Consider the following 19,927-nt stretch of genomic DNA (forward strand, 5'->3'; position numbering starts at 1 on the left):
GGAGTCTTCTTTAAGCTATTTTCAGACTCTCTAAATGTGAAAACACCACCAATTTTACCTTTTCTAGACTTGTTAAACCTAAGTAGATTGGGAAAAAATTAGATGAAGTAGTGGTTACTTTATATATATTTTGTGGAATTTGGGCAGCACTTTATTGTCCATCACTTGAACATGGAACTTTTCCCAGCATCTTCCTCTTTTTTCAGATTCTCTGAGAACCCTGCCAACTTATGATCCTTACCTTGATACCTTCATGTTCCTGCATCTTCATTTCCTGCTGCTCCAAGTGTTCTTTAGTCGAATTTGTTGAATCTTATTGGTGTCGTGTCTTATATTGTTCAAGGGATTACCTACCTTCTATTAACTTTTCTAACCATTTGATCATAAGCCTATTACCTTGAGTTCATCCTATTGTTACACTCTATCTTCAAAACTCAACTATTTTGTCCTTTCACATCAATTGATGTAGGACTCCTTATTGCCTACAATTGGCAGGTTCCTTCCTATCGACTTTAACACATTATCTAGGAAGAGAATCAAGAAACACCACAGTACTCTGGTGCTTGCAATCCTTAGTGGCAGGTTTCCATGCGTTTGACTGGGGGTTTTAATTATTGGCTCCCACTTGAACAATTCTACGAGTGTCCGACCTCAAATCCTTTACTCACACTTGCTAGGATGTTGGCGTTATGACTAATGTATTGTCCTTGATGGTAACTTGTAGCAAGATATGTATGTGTTTTCCTTGATGGAAACTTACTTGGTAAAAGATGTCAACATGATGATAGCAGGATGAGTATAGATGTGAAAAAGAGATCATACAAAGAAATATCCTTACAAAAATAGAGGAATGATGAAGGTAAAGTTTGAGGAAGTATACACAAGTTCTGTGAAGAAAATGCATGTACATACATGGGTATGGTAAAGAAAAGTCACGTACAGTTTTTGCACCATGGTATTCTAAATACCAGGGGTCTTTACCATGGTATTAGCCCATACTAATGAGCGCGACAATGGATATTTGATCCTATCCAGGAATACCATTGACATAACTAAGGGTTTGACCCATGATATTGGCTAAGGCCTAAGCTATATAAGGAGATGGAGATCAAAGTGTTTTTGTGGGCAAGTTATGGGATATTAGTGAATAGTTTGATCTAAAATAAGTATGCACCCGGGAGTATGATGACGGATCAAATTGAATAGACCTGAAATGACTATACATTGAATAATATTCTTATGGGTTGGTTTGATATGTGATGATAATGTTTTGATGTGTGTTTTTTATTATGTATGAGTTTAGCTGGAGTTCTATTGTGTAACGAAGGTATGAGTCAATAATTATAGATCTGTATGTAAGTACGTTTCAGAAAAGGTGTGTACATATATGGATCAGATTCTGAGTAGTAGCATATCAATTCTACAGTATGGACAGATCTATACACGTGTATCAAATATGAAAGGCGCATACATATGTGAAAGTGTTTTGTAAGGTGTTATAGACATTTTTGTGCCTAACAGCATGAAGCATGAAATGTCAATAATCTGAGGGATCCAAAGTCCCTAAACATGTTGTTCTTACCCCTAGAGGAACAAGGTCAGCAAACCACAGCACTGAAAATCAGTTCTCCACCTGAAAACACTCAAAAACAGGCTATTTTTGGATCATGTCAGCTGCTCCACTGAGCATCTGCGCTGAATGTCAACTACTCCACTCTGTACCTGCGCTGAATGTCAAAAGCAATGAAGGCTACGTGCGCTGGGCGAGATTGGCCAAGTGGCATAGTCATTCTGCAAGGTGTCAAATGCCCAGGAAGCTTCCAAAATGACACTTGGATCAGGGAATTCGCCTTGTGATGAGTAAGAGGATCTAGATCTCCAGGTGGAAGCAAGAAACTCCAAGTGGACTCAAGAGTTGAAGAATAACTGAAGTAGGAGAGGACACTAGTCAGCTTCATGCCAGCCTCAAGCTGACTCATCCTTTCTCCAAAACTCCTATATATAGAGCTCTCTCATGAGGTCTAAGGAGGCTGGAATTTTGTGCAAGTAAGGAAGTGCTGTTGGTTTGAGTATAGAACTATTAGGTGATTTTCTTGAAGGAGGTGAAGAGGAGATTTCTTTCTGCTGGGAGGTGTTGCTGGATTGGGCCTATTATGGTTGTAACACTCTCAGAACTTTACTTCTTCCATTAATAAAGTATTTGAGGTTCTTCTATATGCATGTGTCTCAATGGTGAATTGATGCTTGTATATTTGATTTATGCTAATCCCTGAATCGATTATGGATGTATGCTTCTTGTAGTTTCCTTTTCTTGTGCTTTTACAGGATCTTTGTGTAGCTGGGCAAGCGAAAGAGCAAGGAGCTTGGAGAAAGTAGCGAAGAGGGAAGATCGGATCAACCATTAGCGGAAGATAACGGTTAGTGGATCCCCTTTCTCTTCTCTCTCTCATCTCATAAAGAAGTAACCTTGAATAGCTTTGCATTCAGTTGTTGCTGAGGTACTATCACCCTTAGAGTGGGATAGGGTCATTCCGTATTGGATACTTTTCCCAACAACAAATTGGTGACTCCGCTGGGGATCGTATCTTGTTGGTTGTTTGTGTTTTTGCTATTCATTTCATAAACAAAGGGAGTACCGAATCGAACTGTATTTGGATCTTTCAAATACAAAGTAGAGGGCAGCTACTCTAGCTCAGTTTCTGGGCAAGTTTATGATTTGAAGAGCTGATCCACAAGGACTCTAATAAGCTCTTAGTGATAGCTTTTCATCCTCCTTTCCATCCCTTAGTGTGTCCTTGACTGATAGCTTCTGATTTGAGCAAAAACTGTGAATTTTTGAGCAATCTGTGACCCGGAAACCAAGAGAAACGAAAGTTTCGTTCTTCAGTGCAGGCTGTACAAAGGCTGTCTGCATTTCAGCGCAGTTCCCGAAGGGGCTACCTGCGCTGAAGGTCAAACAGACAGTGTCCCACCTGCGCTGGACTAGTCTTGCCTTGTGCTACTGGGGTTTCCTGCTGTTTCTTGCCCTGTTTTCACTCTTGTTTTGCTGCCTGTTACCAGTCAATGTGCCTATCTGAAACCAACTTTCCTTGTCACTATTCCACCTCGGTTGTATAAAGAAACTGTGTTTGTTCTTTGTGTATTTCTTGTGCATTTACAGTTTCCCATAACGAAAAGTGAACTAGTCTTGCTGTGGCCTCTTAGATCTAGACCTGTGATAAAGTGTCGTTTTGATCTTAAGAGTTAGTTTGTTTGCTGTTCATAGCTGATTGAGCTTTCTCTTTCGTCATATGGTTTGAATTTATATATTTCTAGTGTCGAAACAAGTAAATCTTAAGGTGTCTTTTGATTTTGGACAAGCTTGTTTGCTTTCACTTGAAATTGAATTCAAAGTTATACAACAACTTTCTTTTTGTATTGCACCAACATTAAGAAAGAGAAAAGAAATACTTGCATTGTGCATGTCATTATGACAGTTTGCATGTTGATTTAGGGAAAATGCATTAGTGTGTGCTCTATGATCTGTGTGCAAAGGTGTTATCTTTCTTTTCCCTCAGTAGTTAAGATTTTCAAAGTTGAAAGATTGAAAAGCTTGCTTATCATCTTAGACTGCATTTAGGAGTGTTACTATACATCTCATGGTGATCCATAAAGGCAAACTGCTAAACAAGATCAACCTTAAAATAAATTGAATTTACATAACAATGCATTGAAACATAACGCAAACACATAGAGGTCTAAGCTAGAGACGTGTTCCGGCGTCGTTAAACGTGATATCTTAGCGTTGAGTGGTTGGGTGATTCCTCCACGGTGAAGCGATAAGTATCAATACGGACTTGTGCTCCCACGTACTGTCGCGTATATATTGGGAGACCCCTATAGGATCAAAGCCTTTATCCATAGGAAACCGTGTCGGCCGCCCTATTGATCGCAATGCAGTGAACACAGCATTCACGAAGATCGACCACTCGTACCGTAAAACGTATTCTGTGGTTTTGCGAAAGGTTTGGCACACCCTCTGCCTAGAACTCCAGAGTAGTTTCTTTTGGCCTTTTTCAAACTCTATAACTGAAAAAGTCCATCCGAGCATTTGTCACTTCGGGCTCGTTAAAACATCGAAGGAGACTAGAGTCATCTTTAGCTTTTTCTTGACTCTTAAAAAGTGAAAAAGCAAGTTGTGTCTAAGCGTCGTTATAAAATTTATTTTAAACGGAACATAATCACCTCCTATTCCTGTGTTGATCTTTAGGTTGAGAACATGGAACGCCCCAACCAAGGAATTCCACATGACGGAAATCCTAGTCCTTTCTCCTCTTGGGGAGAAGTTGGTGCGCCCCACATGGCCACATTGTCGCTTCCAGGACTGACAATTGGCCTGCCTATTTGGCTATTCTCAACTAATGTAGTTCAGAACACCATGGTTCCTGAACAGTCGAGTCAATAGTTAGATGAGTCTAGAGCGGCCCACCGGCCTTCTACTTCCTATAACTCTTCCTCCAATCCTTCATCTTCGAAAAGTGGGGCTGGCAAAAGCCAAGCTCCCATGGAGAAGAAGGAAAAGAAGAAGAAAGAGAAGAAGAAGAAGGATCCTAAGGCGACTGGGGGCAAGCAAAAGACATCTAACAAAAATCCACACACAGCACAGACCGGGCCTAAATCGCCATGTGTCATATGTAGAGGAGACCACTTCCATAGAGATTGTCCCTGTATTCCCCGGATACTAAGGGACTGGTCCCCTCGGTTGCACAATTCGGGAGCATCAACCTCTGATAGCCAGGTTGAGTGCTTACCGTCAACCAGCGAAAGTGAAGGTTCAAGACAAAAAGGGGGAGCAAGATCCCCCTGTAGACTGTGTGAAGGCGATCACGCCATCCACCGTTGTCCCTTCTTAGACGAAGCGAAGAGAGTTTTGGAAGATCGTCCGGTTTCACTGTTGAGACTTCCTCCTGGATACAAAAAACTCGTGCCAAGTCCTTCGTTGGTTGAAAACACAGCTGGCCCGCTCAAGTGGTCAGCTGAAGCGTCAGTCATTGAAAATGAACCTACTGAATCCAGACCAGACGAAAGTCTAAAGGTCGATACGGTAGTTGACCCGGTTCTTCCTTCAGAGGTTTCATCCTCAAATGACACCGTCACTGAAGATTCATCTTCAAATGACACCCTCACAGAAGAGAATAAGGATGACACCATCCAGATTCTTTTCATCAACACAGATTCTGATGAGCATCAGGGCAATGCGCCCATTCCTTTATCGCAGGAAGGAACTTCGTCAGGATCGTATCCGGCCGTGTATTCGGTCCCACCACCAAGCAACCTGGTTGTGTCCTTTGATTGGAACCAACTAGGCAGACCCCGGTTGCCAGCTAGTATACCATTCAGAATCATAGTCCAAATTTACAGAATGGTGATGGCTGGAACTATCATTGATGAAGGGGCATCTGTGAGTATCCTTTCCTTTGTTGCTTGGAAAGCACTGGGTTCCCCGACGCTTTTGCCTGAGATAAGAAATCTCTCGGGCTTTGATAAAGGAACCAGTCGACCATTAGGGATCCTCCCCTGTTACATTGAAAGGGAAGACCGTTCAAATGAACGTGATGGTCGTTCAAGGACCCTTGGATTATAACCTACTCCTTGGACGAGACTATATATATGGCATGGGAGCTATAGTCTCCTCACTCTTTAGAGTAATGTGTTTTCCACACGAAGGAAGGGTGGTCAAGCTCGTAGACCAACTTTCATTTCCAGGATCACGCATCGCAAATAGTCAAATACCAACCCTCAATGGTCTTTTCACTCAAGAAATGTCTCCACCCCCAGTCCTCCTTCCTGATGAGTGTGAGTGATTCGGAAAGATGGGACTGGAACCCAGGGGGCATGCATCCTGGTCTGCTTCGGGCAGAAGAAACCCTGGGTATAAGGTAGAATTTCCGCGGGAGAATATGACTAGTCCGTACCCCGTCCATGGTTGGAAGAGGGGTTGTTCTAGAATAGGATTTTTTTGTTAAGGTCACGTGTTTGACAAAGGTCATTCACCATTGTCTACTATGGGAGGCAATGCCGAGGAAGTGTTCAGTTTGAAAGATTAACAGAACAATCTTTGGGTAACCAGAAAGAGGTAAGCCTCACCCTTTAAAACAAATGTTTTATCGGATAAGTAGGGGCAGCCTTGAAATTGTACTTTATACCTGGGGGCATGCAAACCTTTTGGAGTGCAAGCTAGGGGCGGTTATTTATCTGTTTTTGGGATTAGCCGTTTCCGAACTTGCATAAAGAAAGGATGAGAGGGAGCATAGCTTTGGTAAGGCGCAAGCTCTATAAAAAATGGGATCTTTCAGGAGACATTCCTTATCTTATGACTGGTATATCGAGCAGTTTTAGCATAAAGTTCATGCTCGTTAAAAAATAAACGCAAGATTCGAGCAGTTTTACCGTGGAATTTATGCTCGTTAAAAAAATAGAAAAGCGTGAGCAAGAGTTTCCCCTAGAGTTCAAGCTCATTAAAAAATGAACCTATTTTGGTAAATAACCATTGTGATCGTAAATTTATTAGCCATAAAAAGCCCTGGTCGCGTTTGCACTTGCCACCTCCATTCCATTTGGCCGATCGTTCACCCCCATATGATTGTTTACCCATTTTGAGGAACAGCTGCGAAGAGTGATTTCACTTAGCCATCCTTGTGACACTGCCGTGATTGGAAATTTCCAACCTGTACCTGGAATCTGCTGCTATCCCTGTTTATCACTCGTTCCTCAAAAGACGAGTCTTCTTTGAGCTCTTTTCAATTGACTCGTAAAATATGAAAAGTTTGCCGAGTTTTGGCCTTCCAGCTCGTTAAAAGGACCGGAAGAGCTATCCCTCCTCTAGATTTTAATCTTTTTGGACCTGAGGGATTATTGCACAAAAAGGTCGAGCGCTTGTTTTATTTGGCTCGTTAAAGTTATCGAAAATTCATCCCTTCTGTATTGTTTTATACTTTTTCGGACTTAAGGGATTAGATGACGAAAAAGGAATTTTGGAGTTAACTTTCTGTACCTTTTCAGACTCTCTAAAAATGAAAAGGACCGAGTTGTCTTTGTCGCTAGGCTCGTTAAAATGATTAAATAGCGACAAATTTGTCTTTAGACGAGAACGAGTTTCCTTATCGCTAGGCTCGTTAAAACGTAGCGATGGGCTTGCCCGAAGGGCAGGTTATAGAACAAGCATATGTTATCCTCCTCAAGCTTGACAAAAATAAAGAGGTACTGGTCAGAAATGACTGGGGAAAAATTGGGAGAACCTCAAAGCGTTAATGGTAGCAAGTCGCTCTTGAACATGACACTTTGTCCTCCGTATCACATCGGGCTGGGTTGTTTCATTCACCGGTCTCATCACCATGGTCTTCGCCAAACCATCCGTATTTGGGGTAATGCTACCGATCCATCACATCAGTGTCGTTATATGTTCAAGAGATGTTGTTCAGAAAGAGTCAACCATGTCCCATCCACTGCCATACATTATCTTCATCCACCCATGATCGCCGCCCTGAATCATATCTCACAGATTGTTTTCACCTCCACTAAAATCATTAGCTCCGTTCCGTGTCACTGATGTGGGATTCATTAAGGCCCTCCTTTGATGGATCGCTTCTTGTCGACTTCAACTCATTATCCAGGAAGTTGATCTAGGAACAACCCCCCCAGTACTTTGAAGCTTGCATGCCTCAATGGCAAGTTTCTCACTTCCGGCGACAGGTATACATCAATGACCTTTTGCGTGGTGTTCGACGCCAAGTCCTTTATTCATACCACGTGAATTGTACTGCAGTACCTTGAGGGTCATTGTCATTATTGGTGATTCCTCTCGCGCTTGTTAACGGTTTACATTATTGACCGGTAATCAAGCGATGTCTTTCCATGTTCGACTTCAGCGCAATTCTCACATGGATCGACTTGTACTTAGAGTGAAGATCGAACGAGTTTGAAGACCCCGGATCTAGTTTCATCCATCCGGGCTGCGATATATGTTCAGGAGATATAAAGACATTTGACATGTACATCATTGCAGCAGATGATCATCCTACTCAAAGGATGATAATTTCAGCAGATTAATGTCAGTCTACTATCAGACGATCGTCTGTTATATGTACCAAAATGAATTTATAAAGCTGAGCATGGGAATTCCCGCCTCAGCTAGATCATGAAAGCAGAATGAAAAATAATGTATTGTATTGTATTTTATTACAGGGCACCTCTCAGCGATTGAATGAACTTCGGATCCTCCTAATAAAGCATTTCACCCGATAAACGACCTCATACTTTAGGGGGCAACTGTTATAGACATTTTTGTGCCTAACAGCATGAAGCATGAAATGTCAATAATTTGAGGGATCCAAAGTCCCTAAACATGTTGTTCTTACCCCTAGAGGAACAAGGTCAGCAAACCACAGCACTGAAAATCAGTTCTCCACCTGAAAACACTCAAAAACAGGCTATTTCTGGATCATGTCAGCTGCTCCACTGAGCATCTGCGCTGAATGTCAACTGCTCCACTCTGTACCTGCGCTGAATGTCAAAGGCAATGAAGGCTACCTGCGCTGGGCGAGATTGGCCAAGTGGCACAGTCATTCTGCAAGGTGTCAAATGCCCAGGAAGCTTCCAAAATGACACTTGGATCAGGGAATTCGCCTTGTGATGAGTAAGAGGATCTAGATCTCCAAGTGGAAGCAAGAAACTCCAAGTGGACTCAAGAACTGAAGAATAACTGAAGTAGGAGAGGACACTAGTCAGCTTCATGCCAGCCTCAAGCTGACTCATCCTTTCTCCAAAACTCCTATATATAGAGCTCTCTCATGAGGTCTAAGGAGGCTGGAATTTTGTGCAAGTAAGGAAGTGCTGTTGGTTTGAGTATAGAACTATTGGGTGATTTTCTTGAAGGAAGTGAAGAGGAGATTTCTTTCTGCTGGAAGGTGTTGCTGGATTGGGCCTATTATGGTTGTAACACTCTCAGAACTTTACTTCTTCCATTAATAAAGTATTTGAGGTTCTTCTATATGCATGTGTCTCAATGGTGAATTGATGCTTGTATATTTGATTTATGCTAATCCCTGAATCGATTATGGATGTATGCTTCTTGTAGTTTCCTTTTCTTGTGCTTTTACAGGATCTTTGTGTAGCTGGGCCAGCGAAAGAGCAAGGAGCTTGGAGCAAGTAGCGAAGAGGGAAGATCGGATCAACCATTAGCGGAAGATAACGGTTAGTGGATCCCCTTTCTCTTCTCTCTCTCATATCATAAAGAAGTAATCTTGAATAGCTTTGCATTCAGTTGTTGCTGAGGTACTATCACCCTCAGAGTGGGATAGGGTCATTCCGTATTGGATACTTTTCCAACAACATAAGGGTCGCGTACATATGTTAGGGTTTTGCTGCATGATCCGAATTGGATCCTAAAACTCTCTAAGTTTTCATGACTGTTTCAATTATGCTAAAATATTCAAGTCCTATAAAAGATCGAAGCTATCAGAAGGAATCCTCATAACAATTACAGTTGTGGCTAGAGTGGAGCAACGAGGACCCTCGTCGAGTGTGCAGATTGTTGGCCCATCGTAAAAGCGCAATGGCATGAAACTGGCAAAACCAGAAGCCATATCGAGAAACAGAGGTGGATTTTGATACCCGATTAGCATTAAGCGCTAATCGTGTATTGCAGGGCGTCCCCCTTAGTGAGGGAAAGCCCCGGAATGCTCGGACCTGAAAACGCTATAAAAACGGAAAAGTAACTGTTTTTGTTCCATAGCCCGGATTCCCCAAAATCGGCAAGATATCGGAAGGCTTCAAGGCGGTAAGCAGTTTTGACTGAGTCTCAGCCGATGCCACACATCGAGCGACACGTGTCCAGTGGAAGAGAGAGAAAACCGCCCGCATCAGACAGGTAAATGTTGTGCGACTTGTCCGCCCGATATGAAGGACGACTGTAGGATCTGGGGGGTCCAGATCGACGGTGGAGATACATCCCGATGAATGAGCAGATTTGACAGGTCAAAAAGCAAGATGACAGGGATTTGACATCCGACGTGGATGATGAATTGGAAAATGATTCGTGTTCACAGGTGATCTTGAAGCAAATAGATTTAACGACATTTGAGTATGATTTAGGGAATATGACACCCAGTTCATTAGTAAACAGGTGGCCACCTCCCTGCGAGGCGTTACCCAGTGATGATGATGCAAAGCAGAGGAATTCAAACAAATAGAGGAAAGGAAACCAGAAGGCTGGGAAGCGTAAATGAGCAGTCGAAGAGTAGACTTGCTTTAAAGCCATGAATTGACAGAAGCAGAGGGAGGAGGGCAACACACAGAGACGCAGAAAGCCAATCGAAGAGAACAGAGAGTAGAATCTGAGCTAACCTAAAGGCAACATCGAGCCAGACAAAGCCAGAGAGAGTCAGAGAGTCTGTGTACTCCATTGAAGGCTTGAGAGGTTCAGGCAAGCTCCTCGGCATAGGCTTGTCATACTACTGTGACCCTCAGAGGTCGAGTTCAGTAAGGACATTTTGTGCACTCCATTCCTACTGACTTCATTTGTTAGTGAGACTCGAATCGAGCTCAGTGTTGTAAAATCTCTGCTCGAAAACATAATAGAGATGCCACCACTGAAAGGCTGGACCAAGAGACGTAGCCCAGGAGCATTGGGTGAAATCCTTATTAAACTTGTTTTGTTTACATGTTTGACTGTTATGTTTTCTCTGATTTCCTCAGTGTCTATGTATTCTAGCAATCTTATCGATCCATTGCATAAGTAACATAGGCACCTCCATGCACATGAGTCTGTAATACCTTTCATTCTTTATCCTGGGTAAATTCCAAATCAAGTGGTATTAGAGTTTAGAGTTATTAAGGTTAGACAAGCTTGTGCTGGATTTTGTTGTTGAATGCTAACTAGATCAAAGCTTAAACTAGGAGAAGGAGAATTGGTTGAAACTAACCTGGAGATTGGAAGAGTCTATTCTAAGAGGAAAATGTCAGAAGAAAATCCCTTGGAATCAGACCCCTAGTTCATGGATAGTTTTATGACCTTGAAATCCATAGTGGAGGAAATGTATAGGGACTATAAGAAACATAGAGATGAAGATGCATCAAGCTCCAAACAAGACAAAGGAGTAGAAGAATATCTCCTCCATGACCACTCCAAAGGCAAAGGGAAAGAAAAAAAATTCCTCACGCCTCCTAATAGCCCTAAACATAAAAAGAAGACATATTTGATTAAATTAGATGTTAAATTTGATTTACCAATATATGATGGAGAGTTGAATGCAAAGAAGCTGGACAATTGGATTAGACAGATTGATGTTTATTGCAGAGTGCAGAGCATCGAATCAGACAAGAGTAAGATTTAGCTGGCTAGCCTACGCCTCGGAGGCACTGCCTTGGTATGGTGGGAAGGCAGGACACAAGATGACATGAAGAAACATGGTAAGATTCTTTCTATTTGGAGTGAATTTGTTTATGCAATTAAAAAGAAATTCTATCCACTAGCCTACATGCAGCATGCCATGATGAGCTAGCAAACTTTTCGACAACTAAAAGGGCAAAGTGTACAAGGTTACACTCAAGAATTTAGGAAAAGAGCTTTGATTCTAGGAATCTCTGTAGACTCACCTGAGACTCTGTTGAAGTACATAGGTGGTCTACACAACTACATGAAGCACACTATCTTCATGTTTAATCCCACTAGCATAGATGAGGTATCCGTTCAGGCTATGCATCTAGAAGCTAGAGGTAAGAATGGGAACCCAGAAGTTGGGGGATCATCCCAACCCACTACAAGCAAAAATAAGGAGAAAAGAAAACATAAATGGAAAGAGAGGAAGACAAACACTGTAGAGAAGAGCAAGTCCTTATGCACTCACTGTAAGAAGGATGGGCATGATGATGAACACTGCTGGATTCTGCACCCAGAGCTGAAACCTAAGAAGTTCGAGGGTAAGAAGAAGAAGACTGTTGCAGCTATTAAAAAAGATTTGGGGTCAGACTCAGGAGATGAAGCAACAATTGCAACCATAGGTATAAAAGGTAAAAATTCTGAAGCATCTACTAGTAATTATGCACAATCTACTGATAATGAAGAAAATGAGAGAAAAAGACGTGAGCTTTTTCATATTCGAGTTATTTCCAATCATCAAAAGATTAATACTTTGTTTGATAGTGGCTCACAAGTAAATTTAATTTCTGAAGCAATTGTAAAGAAGTTGGGATTACTAACCACACCTCACAAGAAACCATATCCATTAGGTTGGCTATGTGATAAAGCAAAGCTACAAGTGACTAGACAATGCAAACTTAAGTTTTCTTTTGGGTCAGCATTTGTGATGAGGTTGAGTTAGATATAATTCCTCTGGATATATGTGGAATTATTTTAGGAAGTCCTTACTTGTATGATGGAAAAACTATTTTCTATAGAGTTGAGAACAAGTATCTAATTGTTAAAGATGGAATCAAATATATTGTAAGAGATCATAAGCTCAAGAATAATTATACTCTCATAAACTCAGGGTAGATGAAACAAATTGTAAATTCATGCAAACAATTTTCATTGATGGTTGTAAAGGAAAAGAAACCTGATAAAACCAATGTATTTGAGGGCTGTGATGCTAAACAGCAAGCTGATTTAGAAAAAGTTGTTTCAGAATATGATGTATTGTTTCAAGAACCTAAAGGTTTGCCACCCAAAAAGGAAATAGTACATGTTATTAATTTGCAGCAAGATGCTCCATTTCCTAACATTGGAATGTACAGGTTGTCCGCTTTAGAGAATGCAAAAATCAAGAGGCAGGTATAGGAGTTGCTTGAGAAGGGGTTCATCAGACCTAGCACATCACCATGTGTGTCTCCAATCGTTTTGGTGAAAAATAAAGATGGATCGTGGAGAATGTGCATTGATTACCGAGCACTAAATAAGATAACGATAAAAAATCGTTATCCCCTTCCTTTCATAGATGATCTATTATATTAGTTGAAGGAAGTTGTTTATTTTTCCAAGTTAGACTTGCATAGTGGCTATCATCAGCCCAGAGTTGCAGAGCAAGATGCATGGAAGACTGCTTTCAAAACAAAGCAGGGATTGTATGAGTGGTTGGTTATGCCTTTTGGCTTAACTAATGCTCCTGCTACTTTCATGAGAGTAATGAATGATGTACTTAGACCTTTTCTTGATGATTTTGTTATTGTATATCTGGATGACATTATTATATTTAGAAAAACATGGGAAGAACATTTAAAGCATGTTAAGCAAACACTAGATGCTTTGAAAAGAGAAAAACTTTATGTTAGACTCTGAAAATGTGAATTTGGCAAAACATATTTGAATTATTTGGGACATATAGTAGGGGGTGGTGAATTGAAGATAGATCCCTCTAAGGTTGCAGTCATTGTAAAATGGCCTACCCAAATCTGCTATAGAGATTAGAAGCTTCTTAGGGGCAACACAATATTGGAGAAAGTTTATTTCTAACTTTTCCTTAATTGCAGCTCCCTTACATGCTTTAACAGGATTGAACAAGGTGTTTCAGTGGGGAGGCAAACAGCAGAAAGCCTTCGACACCTTGAAAGAAAAGATTAGTACAACACCAGTACTAGCACTGCCCGATCTTCAAAGATCATTTGAGATTGAAACAGATGCCAGTGACTATGCCATGTGAGCAGTGTTGATGCAGCACGGTAAACCCATATGTTATCATTCCGAGACATTTAATTCTGCAGTAGTTAACTATCCTACATATGATAAATAATTGTATGCATTAGTACAGAGTGTGAAAAAGTGGAAACATTACTTAATGGGTATACATATTGATCATCAACCACTTCAATATCTACACTCCCAAACTAAGTTGCAGCAATCAAGACATTATAGATGGATGGGTTTTCTACAACAATTTCATTTAGTCATCAGATATAAAAAGGGCATACAAAATAAAGTTGCAGATATGTTATCTAGACCAATTATAAATGCATCTACTATACTTAAGAATAATTAAGTATTGCATGAGAGCTACATTGAACAATATGCTCAAGATATAGATTTTAAAGATGTATATACAACTTTAAGTCAAGGAAAATGAGTAGAAGAATTGGATTATCATATTAAGGACCAACTATTGTATCATTGTGGGAAGCTATGCATTCCAAAAACTAAAAGAGTAAAGATATTCAAGAAGCACACACTTCTCTAATATTAGGTCACTTTGGTGTAAGTAAAACGGTTGCACAGTTGCAAAGATTTTGTCATTGGCCAAAAATGAATGAGACAATTTCTAGATATGTAAGAGTGTGTACCATGTGTGCTAAAAGCAAGCCCAGCAATAGAAAACTAGGCTTGTACACTCCACTACCAGTTCCTTCTCATCCTTGGGAAAGTGTTTCCATGGACTTTGTTGGAGGACTGCCTAAATCTAGGAAAGGTCATGACTATTTATATGTTGTTGTGGATAGGTTCAGCAAAATGTGTATTTCGATACCTTGTAACAAACGTATTACAACTGAACAAACTGCAAAGTTGTTCTTTCAGCATGTATGGGTTCATTTTGGATTACCCACTTCCATAATATCTGATCGAGATACCCGATTTGTTCGGAAATTTTGGTCAAGCTTGTGGGAATTGATGGACATGAGGCTGAAGAAAAGCACAACTTTTCATCCACAAATAGATGGCCAAGAGAAGTGGTCAACATGACAGTGATCCAGTTGCTCAGAGGCTATTGCAACAAGCATCCCAAACTTTGGGATGAACATTTATGCTATGTGCAACATGCTTACAACCGAGCTAAACATTCTTCTACACAGAGATCTCCTTTTGAGACCTGTTTTGGTTTCACACCAAGGTCTTCCTTGGATTTTTTCTTTGGTAAAGACATAGCAGTTGATGGACACAGTGATGTGGACAAAGCAACCAAGTTGATTGAAAAAATCCAAGAGTTTCACAAGGCAGTACAGGAATAGCTGGAAAAGAGCCAAGCCAAGTACAAGCCAAGGCATGACAAGCATCAGATGGAGCATAGTTTCCAAGTTGGTGACCAAGTCTGGCTGTATATCAGCAAAGACAAGCTGCAAGGTGAAGGTAAGAAGCTGAAGCCAATAAGGTATGGACCTTTCAAGATACTTGAGAAAATTGGTGAGAATGCTTTTCGCCTTGTGTTACCGGAAAAAGTGTATATTTAGAACTGCTCTATCCCACTAAGGTGTGACAGCTGCCTTAGAAACAAACAGAGAAAACTACTTTTGTATTTCCTTTATGAATTAAAGATAGAGGGGGATAGAAAGAACTGACCCGTGTCTTGCGCTAATCCTTTGATCCAATCCCTCTCTTCTTTGACAGCTTCCAGCTACTTGCTCCCTTACTTGCCCAACTTCACCAAGTTCCTGTAAGATCACAGAAGAAGAAAACTACACAAAGACATGGATCTATATTCATAAACAACTTTGGATCAAATTTAAGCTAAACATACAAATGTAACAAGCATCAATGATACACAAGCATGTAGGAAAAACTCAAATAGTTTTATTGATATAACAAGAAGATCCAGGAGGAGTTACAACCGATGGTTCCTGACCCAGCATCAACCTCCCAGCAAAGAAGCCCCTCTTCACCTCCAACAAAGCATAAATCACCCAATACTCTGATATCTATCTCAAAACCAATAGCAATTCCTTGCAATGTACAAAATTCCAGCCTCTGGATCTCTGGGATGAGGGATCCATATATAGATGTATGCAAGGAGGATGAGTCAGCTTATGATTTGATTAGTGTCTTCTCTCTGTCATTTGTTGCTTCCACTTGGAGACTGAAAGCCTCTTACTCATCCTTGGTCGAATTCAGTGAAGCAAGTGTCACAGGAGAAGATTCTGGAAGCTTCCATTGTCTTTCCACCTCGCGGAATGGCACTGCCATTTGTCATTTCCCGCTCAACGCACCCTCATAGCGCATTTAGGTGAATTGCAACACACCTAGCTAGTGTATTTAGGTGCTATGCAACACAGCTAGCCAGTGGAGCAGCTGAAATGATCCTGATTTGACTGATTCTGAGCAGTTTCTGGTGGAGAACTTCTAGGAGAAGCTGTAATTTGTTGACCTTGTTCCTTTAGGGGTTGGAACAACACTTTTAGGGACTTAGGAGCCCTTGGTTTATGGACATTTCATGCTTGGTGCTGCAAGGAACAAAAATGTCTATAACAGTTTCCCCCTAAAGTATGAGGCCGTTAATCGGGTGAAATGCTTTATTATGAGGATCCGAAGTTCTTTCAATGCTGGGAGGAGACCTGTAATAAGATACAATACAATACATTATCTTCATACTGTTTTTCATGATCAAGCTGAGGCGGGCATTCCCATGCTCAGCTTTATAAATTCATTTTCATGTACATAGGACAGACAATCGTCTGAGTGTAGACTGATGATTCTGATAGAGCCATCATCCTTTTGGTAAGATGATTATCTATGCTGTAATGCTGTACATTTTAATGTCTTTATTTTCCTGAATATATACCGCAGCCCGGATGGATGAAACTAGATCTGGGGTCTTCAATCTCGTCTGATCTTCACTCGAAGTACAAGTCGATCCATGTGAGAAATGTTCTGAAGTCGAACATGGAAAGACATCGCTTGATTACCAGTCAATGATGTAAACTGTTAACAAGCGCGAGAGGAATCACCAATAATGATAATGACCCTCAAGGTACTACAGTACAATTCACGTGGTGTGAATAAAGGACTTGGCGTCAAACACCATGCAAAATCTTTCGGTCGAAGGCCATTGATGTAAACCTGTCGCTGGAAGTGAGAAACTTGCCATTGAGGCATGCAAGCTTCAAAGTACTGAACGGGGTGTTCCTAGACCAACTTCTTGGATAATGAGCTGATGTCGACAAGAAGTGATCCGTCAAAGGAGGGCCTTAATGAATCCCACATCAATGACACATAACTGAGCAAATGATTTTGATGGAGGTGAAAACAATCTGATGATATATGGTTCAGGATGGTGGTCATGAAAGAATGGAGTATAATGTATGGTAGTGGGTGGGACACAGGTGACTTCTCTGGATGACTTCTCTTGAACATGTCGGCGACACTTATGTGATGGATTGGTAGCATTAACCCCAAATGTGGATGGTATGGCGTGACCATGGTGATGTGACCGGTGAATGAAACAACCCAACCCGACTCGGACACGGAGTGGAAGTGTCATGTTCAAGAGCGACTTGCTACCAACAAAAATTCTTTGAGTTTTCTTCCCAATTTTTCCCCAGTCATTGCTGACCAGTACCTCTTTATTTTTGTCAAGCTTGAGGAGGATAACATATGCTTGTTCTATAATTTTCCCTTCGGGCAAACCCATCGCTATGTTTTAACGAGCCTAGCGATAGTGAAACTCGTTCTCGTCTAAAGACAAGTTTGTCGCTATTAATCTTTTTAACGAGTTTAACAACAAAGATAACTCGGTCCTTTTCATTTTTAGAGAGTCTGAAAAGGTACGTAAAGGTAACTCCAAAATTCCTTTTTCGTCATCTAATCCCTTAAGTCCGAAAAAGTATAAAACAATACAGAAGGGATGAATTTTCGATAGTTTTAACGAGCTGAAAAAAACAAGCGCTCGATCTTTTTGTGTAATAATCCCTCAGGTCCAAAAAGATTAAAATCTAGATGAGGGATGGCACTTCCTGTCCCTTTAACGAGCTGGAAGGCCAAGGACTCGGCAATCTTTTCATATTTTACGAGTCAGTTGAAAAGAGCTTAAAGAAGACTCGCCTTTTGAGGAACGAGTGATAAAATGGGTAGCAGCTATTCCAGGTAAGGTTTGGAATTTTCCAATCATGGAAGTGTCACAAGGATGGCTAGTGAAATCACTCTTCGCAGCTGTTCCTCAAAATGGGTAAACAATCAAATGGAGGTGAATGATCGGCCAATGTAAAAGTGGAGGTGACGGTGCAAACACGACCAAGGCTTTAATGGCTGAAGTACTACATTCACGGTGGTTATTTATGGGGGAATAGTTCATTTTTTAACGAGCTTAAACGCGGGTGGAAACATTTGCTCGGTTCGGGTTTACTTTTTAACGAGCTTGAACCTCGCGGTAACACTGCTCGATGCGGGTTTATTTTTTTTAACGAGCTTGAACCTTGCTGTAACACTGCTCGTTGCGGGTTTATTTTTTTTTAATGAGCTTGAACCCTGCTGTAACACTACTCGTGATAAGTTTGCGTGCCCCCAGCATAATAAAGCAAATCGAGGTGCATGCCCCCAAGCTTCATTGCATTCAACTCGGTGGTTAGAATGAAGGTTTACCTTTGAGATTTGGAAAGGGGATTTGTTTCATTTTTTAATGAGGTTGACATAGTAAAAGAACTATCCTCATGACTCCTTGTTTCATTTTTTAACGAGGTCGACACGAGATAAGAACCGTCCTCGGAGTCCACCGTATTTACAATATTTGATAGAAAATCAAAAACTGATGGATGATTAAGGTTGCTGGAATAATCTTCGTGGTAATCCAGAAGATGGGAGCGATGGTGGTAATCTTCCCATTGTGCCTCTCCTATCATCATTGATTGAATGATTCCTTTGTCTGTAGAATGTACATGCAACCAAGGATCTGAAGAGGTACCATATTCCTTAGACCTATCTATCCAAACACTCGATGAGCGTTGATTTTGGTTTGCCCCCCAGGCCAAGAAAATTGATTGCTACAATATTTCTATTAGGGCGATGATCCATGCTGACAAAATGTTTAGGAATCTTCTGAATCCATTAGATATAGAAGATTTCATATTGCAGGTTTCCACTGTGGCCACTTCCGCCAGATTCCTCGAAGGCGGTAGGGCAAAAGTACCCATTAAGGCAGGGTCTTTTAGGAGACCTACTCCGATATTTTGAAGCGAATGATTGCTTCCATGGATCATTGGGATGCTTCCCGTAACTTGTGAACTGTTGGGGAGAAATGTTTGTTGGTCGACGATTATAATTCTTCCTTGAAAGGGAAATGCAATCTTCCTGAAGTAGGTCGACACAACTGCGGCCATGGCATATATCCAGGGCCTTCCCAGTAGGATGTTGTAATCGAGGTTTCCGTCGATTACTTCAACATCAACTTCTACTGTTTTTCCCCCCAGTTCAACTTGCAAGTTACTTAAAATCCCGTATGGAGTGCATGATCGTCCATCAAATGCTTTTAATGTCGTCGAAGATCGCGACAAGGTTGGAGATCCTAATGTTTTCCAGCAACTCATCGACATAATGCATGTAGATTCCCCCTCATCAATAAATGTTCGATGAATAGTTTTGTTGAGGGCTTTCACTTGAATAAGGAAAGCTAGTTGAGCTGGTAACTGAGGATCATATCCTTTATGATTAAAGGATACAAGATTGGAATCCTTTGGGTCAATCCCTACAATGGTTGATAATAAAGCCTGCCTTTGGGATGGGCAATTTTGTAGTACTTCAAGAGTCGACATAGCGGATGGCGATTGGGCCAAATCTTCCATTATGTTATAATGCGTTGTGTCCCTATAATACTAGTGATTACCCCATTACTATTGTAGTTATACCCCTTATTTATGTTGTTGTGCCCCTATTACCCACATATTGTTATTTCTGTGCCCCTTAGAATCCCTCTATTATATTTTTTGTGGCTTTATATTATTATTGTTAGGTCGGCTGGATTATATTGTGACTCCTTAGACTCCTATATATAGAAAGGAGGTTTTGTCATTTGTATCATCCAAGAATTGTTCATTTATGTAATGTAAAGGAGGTTGCCCCCTCGAAGAGGCCGAATTCTAAGGCGTTGATCTTTCTTTTCTATCTTTTCTTGAGTTGGTTTCATAACATTTGGTATCAGAGCTTTGGATTCTAGGGTTTCGCTGCTCCAAACAGGTCATCGTGGCATTTTCGCTATAACTTTTT

This window comes from Pinus tabuliformis, chromosome 7, assembly GCF_031772625.1.
Source record: "Pinus tabuliformis cultivar Carrire ecotype Pingquan chromosome 7, CPIR1, whole genome shotgun sequence".
In the NCBI taxonomy this organism is placed as follows: domain Eukaryota; kingdom Viridiplantae; phylum Streptophyta; class Pinopsida; order Pinales; family Pinaceae; genus Pinus; species Pinus tabuliformis.